We start from the raw sequence: 6180 nt of genomic DNA, 5'->3' as shown, positions 1-6180 counted from the left end.
TCTCCATCGAAAGTTAGACATTAGGTATATACAGGGATAACCATAATTCATTTACTGCTAGGAAGAACTCACAAGGAAGCTTAGATATTACCCAATGTTGTGTTAGGCAAAATAGCACCATACTAACTTGTTCTTTCCAACTAACTAGTCCTAGCCCATGAAAGTATGTACAGAAACAACTATGCAGTTGTTTATTTCTAGGAACAACAACCACAGAGAAGTCTAATCAACAAATAATATTTATGAAAGAACACAAATATATGGCGACAAGCTCTAATATAGATTAATAAAACCATTCATAAAACGACGCCGTAAAATAAGAGAAATGTTTGATAAATCCGGCGCCAAACCAAGTAGTATGTGAGAATGAAAGCGAAGTTGAAATCACTCACAGAGAAAATGAATCGAGAAAGCACGGAAAACAAATAAAGACAAGAAAACAACACGATAAATAACATAATGAAGATGCCCTCGAACCAGATCAACCAAGACCGGAATTCAGATGCCTTCAAAGCAGATCAGCAAAGCCTGATCGGTTCTAGCTCATATGCCATTGAAGCAGATTGGACAAGACTGCCACACCAAAAGACGCATAGAAGAAAAATCTGAGCAAAACTGTTGTAATATCGTCGATACATGTCGAAACTGTAACTGAAGATGATTTGATTTAACAACATGCATTCAGGCTACCCCGTACTTGTCCATGAGCCAAAGCAATGTATGTTCAGCCAAGTTAAAGAATACCAGTACACACACAAATCCACATCTTACCATCTTATATGTTATAGATGCATCTTCATTATGCTGCTGTCGGAGGAGAGCAGCATCCAGAAGGTTTCCATTGGAGTAGAGCAGCATCCGGAAGGTTTCCATTGGAGTAGAGCAGCATCCGGAAGGTTTCCATTGGAGTAGAGCAGCATCCGGAAGGTTTCCATTGGAGTAGAGCAGCATCAGCAGGCCGGCCTCCCATTTGTGCGGCGCCGCAACTCCCGGATGACCACCGGAGCCGGAACAGTCACGTCGGACCAAACAGCAAATGGTTGGGAGCACCCGGTTGGCAAGGGAAGTGCCATGAGAAGCCACCCAAGGCCAGGCTACACGTCCTCATCATCGATCAGCGGAACAACCAATTGTTGGCACCAGATTGCAGCGTCGTCAAGGGAGATAAACCAGTAGAAGACGCTGACGAGCTGCGAGCATGGTGTTGCCGACGAGCTGCGAGTATGGGGGTACGGCTCTGGCTCAACAATTATCCTAAAAAAGGCATGCCACTGAAAACTATTAGAACTGATGCAAGCTCAACAAATAACCTCAGGATTAGCAAATGTTCCTCTGATTACATACACACACGAGGCGAGGAGCTGCAGTCTCCTACAAACCAATCTTCTGAAGTAAGGTTGCAGTAAATTAGTCGTGCATCATCTCTAGGCGGTAGAAAGAGAGAGACCATGTGTAGAAGATGTCTCACCGGCGAGGACTTCCGAGGAGATCGCGAGGAGTTTGGCCGGCCACATGGGGAAGGAGGGCCCTCCGCGGCTCTCCGTCGCGTCATGGTGGCCGACAGCCCACTCACCGGCGTGCTCCAGCAACTCGACGGGGCCACGCGACCGGCGAGCTCGACGAGGCCGCGCACGCCGGCGCCGGCGAGCAAGACAGTCGCGCCATCGTCGATGCAGGAGGAGGGGAGCGTGGGCGGTTTGCTGTGATCCGAATAGCAGGGAATGGAATGAGACGAGGGGAGCCGAAGAAATCGCGGCTACTATTTCCTTCCATTAATTAAGGTTGTTTCTCGTTTTTAGGTAAGCCCGTTAATTAAGCCCTCTAATCAAGGTATGATTAATTACCTCTCGGGGACACAAACAAATCCCATATCTATCGCGTGGACACAAACAAATTCCGTGGACGCACAAAATGTATTATTGAGAAAAAGTACTTTCCCTTTCTTTTCCTTTTGAGAATTGGAAAGAAGCTAATTGCTTGGAATGCTTTATTGAGAAAACATACATACTTCCTTTATTGAGAATTCTTTGCTGCAGATTTCTCAGGAGAAACCAAAGAATTCAAAATAAAGAGATCAAGGCACGCCTTTTCACTAAAGAGGTCAAGGTTCAAATGTATAAGCTTTGGAGCAGATCACGCTACCTAGCTGGTACTCTGCCGATCAAATTCAATCGATGCAAGAGTTGGCAATCGCTCGCGATTAGTACGTACATCGAGCACATCAATAAAATCCAAACAGAGGTACTAGTACATTGCTTACCAGCCATCTCCGGAGTCAGCAACACAACATATATATGCTTTTAGAAATAATGCCACAACACCATGTGCACACTAGCGGAAATATTCAAATAACAGCACACAATCAATTCTGGGAAAATATATTACACGTCCAAATCAAACACGGCTCGCATCAGAGATCAATTCCATCTCTCTCTGCAGAACAGCAGCAAACAAACCGATTTTACAGTACACACATCAGCTGGTTCGTTTTCATTCAAGGATGAATGAATAATCTGTAGATTGTCCGCTCCATGGCCATAGGCGACCTTGAGCCCGCTTCACAGCCGTTGTGCCTGCCTGTGCTGCGAGCAGGCTCGACGCTCTTCTGGCTCCCTGTTTAGCAGAAGCCCAGTAGCAGCAACTGAATCTAGCTCTCGCTTGGCTCAATAGCCTGCATTAAAGCGGAAGGAAATGTTAGCTTGCCAGATTCTAGTCAGCTTCTGATGAGCATGTGGATACAAAAAGCAAATAAAGTTTCATCCAAGTTGCAACCTCCAAAAGAATACCCCCTGGAATGCTTAATACATCAACCAGGACAATACGCTCGGCGTTTCAGCTAACGAGCTGTCACAGCTAGCCATCGAGGATCAAATACAGTGGCTAATATATATCTCAGGAAACAAAGATTGGCTACATTAACAGTTTCACGCATCCAAACAGTAAACTGGCATGCTTCAACTAGAAATGACCCCAAACTGACAAGATTTGAAATAGCAGCGCACATCACTAGTATAAGGAGAATGGTCCATCTCATGTAAAGAATGCAGAATTTGCAAGTAGAATCTACATATATGGATACATACTTAAGCCTGAACTGAGCAATACCAACCATTCATGATGAATTAGTGCTAGGAGGAACTAGACACTAAATGATATAGTAGAAGCGGGACCTCGGCGTGAGAATTCCAGAAATCCGCTCTTGACAGGATTCGAACTCTGGTCGTTGGGGTGCACCACTGCGACCCCAACCACTAGGCTATGCCTACGTCCTCAAAGATGACCTGGAAGCCGAGGCCCTCTTCAAAGTCGTTGCCTACATCCACCTCGGTGATGGGACAAGGGCGGCATTCTGGACTGATGCATGGCTCCCGGAGGAAAGACCGTACATGAAGTGGTACCAATTCTGCATTCTTTCGTCATAATATCCAACATCACAGTGGCAGCAGCTTTGCAGAATAATCGGTGGGTGAGGGACATAGCTGGAGGTCTCTCTTCACCGGCACTCGCTCAATATCTGCAATATCTGCAACTCTGGGACCTGGTGGAGGGCATCACTCTTACGGCAGGCCAACAAGATGAGGTGGTTTGGCGCCTTTCTCTTGATGGAGTTTTCTCTGTCAGTTCAGCCTACAAACTCTTCTTCATGGCGAACACGAAATTTGCATGTGCGAAGCCAATCTGGAAGTCCAAGGCCCCCATGAGGTGCAGGTTCTTCATGTGGCTCGTGGTGCATAAGCGTGGCCTCACAGCAGACAACCTTGCTCGCAGAGGATGGCCACACAATTCCTCCTGTCCCCTGTGTATAGTGGACAATGAAGACTGCACCCATCTTTTTGTGCACTGTCGTTTCTCCAAGCGAGTGTGGCAGCGTGTTCGAGCCTGGTCCAAGGCCACCTTTCTGATTCCGGATAACACCTTTGGCAGCACCAAGGAATGGTGGCTTCAGGCGAGGAAGAGAGCGCCAAAGAACATGCGTCGTGACTTCGATAAAGTGGCAATCCTAGTGCACTGGAGGATCTGGAAGGAGCGGAACACCCGCATTTTCCAGCAGGAGTACAACACAGTTGATCGTGTTTTTGAGCTGATCATGGATGACCTACGTGCCTGGAGTCTTTGTTGCCGTTTTGTCCACCAGGTCTTCACCTGGCGTGTTTTCCTTTGTTTTGCTTGGCCACCTCGTCGCTCACTTGCCACAAAATGGTGATCTTGTAAAAAATTCTCTTCTACCTTAATAAAGTTCGGCCGAAGGCCCTTCGAAAAAAAAAACCAACCATTCATATAAATCGATCAGAGATAACGACCACACAATACCAACCAGGGATATTCATAGTCAGGTAACAGCAAGATTAGGCGTATAACACAAAACTATCAATTACCAGGACTAAATATTAGCACCAGGAACTCTAATAACAAGGCCGACGTGTCAGATTCTTAGAGACAAGCCTTAGAGACTAGGTGACCAGATGATCATCATCACCATAATTCAAATAGGCGTCTCCGGCTCGATGGTCGGAGCATAGTACAGCCACAAAATACATGGGAGCCAGAGATTGTAGAGATAAACCAGTAGCTCACCCGAGAGGTCGTAGCCAAGGCAGGGTGTCTCCGTCAAATTCAAGATATCCTGTAGCCTCCCAACCTTCAGCACAATAGAATAGCCATCAGTACGAATTAAAAAAGTGATTCAATTAGTGTAATGCCATAGATAAAAAGGAATAAAATGAAAGATTCTTGCTTTTCAATTCCAGAACAGCATGCCATAAGGCTAATACATCAACTATTGATGATATATGGTGACGTTTATCTAGGACGCAATAATTATATCCAAAGAGAAAAGAGACCATACAATGTGAGAGAGAAAATAAGGTGATTAAAGGGGAACATACATAAAAGGTAATGCGGGAAAGTTAGAATAAACTTAAGTACTGCACTTTTAACCGTCCCTTTTTATTCAAGTTCTGCGGCTAGACATTATAATGTACATCTGCACAACAAAGCTGACCAGCAGATACATGAACAATAAAAGAATGGGTTAGTTACCAATCATAACATGCTTAAAAACTATAATCAATAGAGGTTCAGCATTCTTAACCATCTATTTATACTCCAGAAAGCTCTACCTCTAACACCTTCGTTATGCATGTGCGGCGCATGAACTTGAGCAAGAAGAGAAAAACAGGGGATAAACGAGAAACAAAGGAATCACCTATAGATGGTATCGTCGCAGATGCTGCTCTCTCTACAGCAGAATTAAGGAACAGATTAGTGCTGTAAGTGGTCTTCGCCTTCCAGCTTCCCTGCCAAGCAAAACCAAGCAGATAAGTAAACAAAACAGAACTGGTCCGAAAATAGCTAGCTAATGTAGAGGGGAAACGACATTACCTTGAAAGGGACAAGCTTCCATGGTCACGCCCTTTGCCTGCTGGGAGTCTGGGACACATCGTGGGTCTCCTCTGCCACCTCCTCGACACTAGGATCTCCCCTCTTCCATGCAAAATATCATCAGGCCATCATGTTTTAAACTCTCATCATATAAGCATCGAGTGTAAACCAAAGGTATCTGAATATTAAGATAGTTCTCCCTGCAGAGTGCAGACCATACTACATTACAAACTAAGACCGCTTCTATATAGGATACAGAAAAGGGAGGCACCTTTTGGTTCCAATGCCGAAGAGCTCCTTCAACCATCAATTACCAAGACTAAATATTAGCACCAGGACCTCTAATAACCTGGCCAGCGTGTGACATTCTTCGACACAAGCTTTAGAAATTAGGTGACCAGATGATCATCATCACCATAATTCAAATAGGCGTCCCCGGCTCGATGGCCGGAGCATAGTACAACCACAAAAAACATGGGAGCCAGAGATTGTAGAGGTAAACCAGTAGCTCTCCCGAGAGGTCGTAGCCATGGCCAGGCGTCTCGGCCAAATTCAAGACATCATATAGCCTCCCAACCTTCAGCACGATAGAATAGCCGTCAGTACAATTTTAAAAATGATTTAATTAGTGTAGCCAAGGCCAGGCGTCTCGGCCAAATTCAAGACATCCTGTAGCCTCCCAACCTTCAGCACGATAGAATAGCCGTCAGTACAATTTTAAAAATGATTTAATTAGTGTAATGCCATGGATAAAAAGGAGTAAAATGACAGTTTGTTGCTTTTCAATTCCAGAACAGC

General features: G+C 45.1%; 1 long non-coding RNA gene across 3 annotated transcripts; it reads right to left on the bottom strand.

Moving 5' to 3' along the window:
• Window positions 1–2298: 2298 nt before the first annotated feature.
• LOC124662793 lies at window positions 2299–5975 on the bottom strand. Of its 3 annotated transcripts, none has more exons than XR_006990381.1 (5): window positions 5654–5975; window positions 5383–5484; window positions 5207–5297; window positions 4576–4639; window positions 2299–2671 (listed from the first exon to the last, which is right to left on the bottom strand). It is a non-coding gene; the product is annotated as an uncharacterized LOC124662793 (long non-coding RNA). The 3 variants fall into 3 exon arrangements; XR_006990382.1 differs by lacking the exon at window positions 2299–2671 and adding an exon at window positions 2777–2844; XR_006990380.1 differs by lacking the exons at window positions 2299–2671; window positions 4576–4639 and having other exon boundaries at window positions 5026–5297; window positions 5654–5974.
• Between the last annotated feature and the right edge of the window lie 205 nt (window positions 5976–6180).

This window comes from Lolium rigidum, chromosome 6, assembly GCF_022539505.1.
Source record: "Lolium rigidum isolate FL_2022 chromosome 6, APGP_CSIRO_Lrig_0.1, whole genome shotgun sequence".
NCBI lineage: Eukaryota > Viridiplantae > Streptophyta > Magnoliopsida > Poales > Poaceae > Lolium > Lolium rigidum.
The sequence above is the reverse complement of the archived record's forward strand: the minus strand, read 5'-3'. Positions and strand labels throughout refer to the sequence as shown.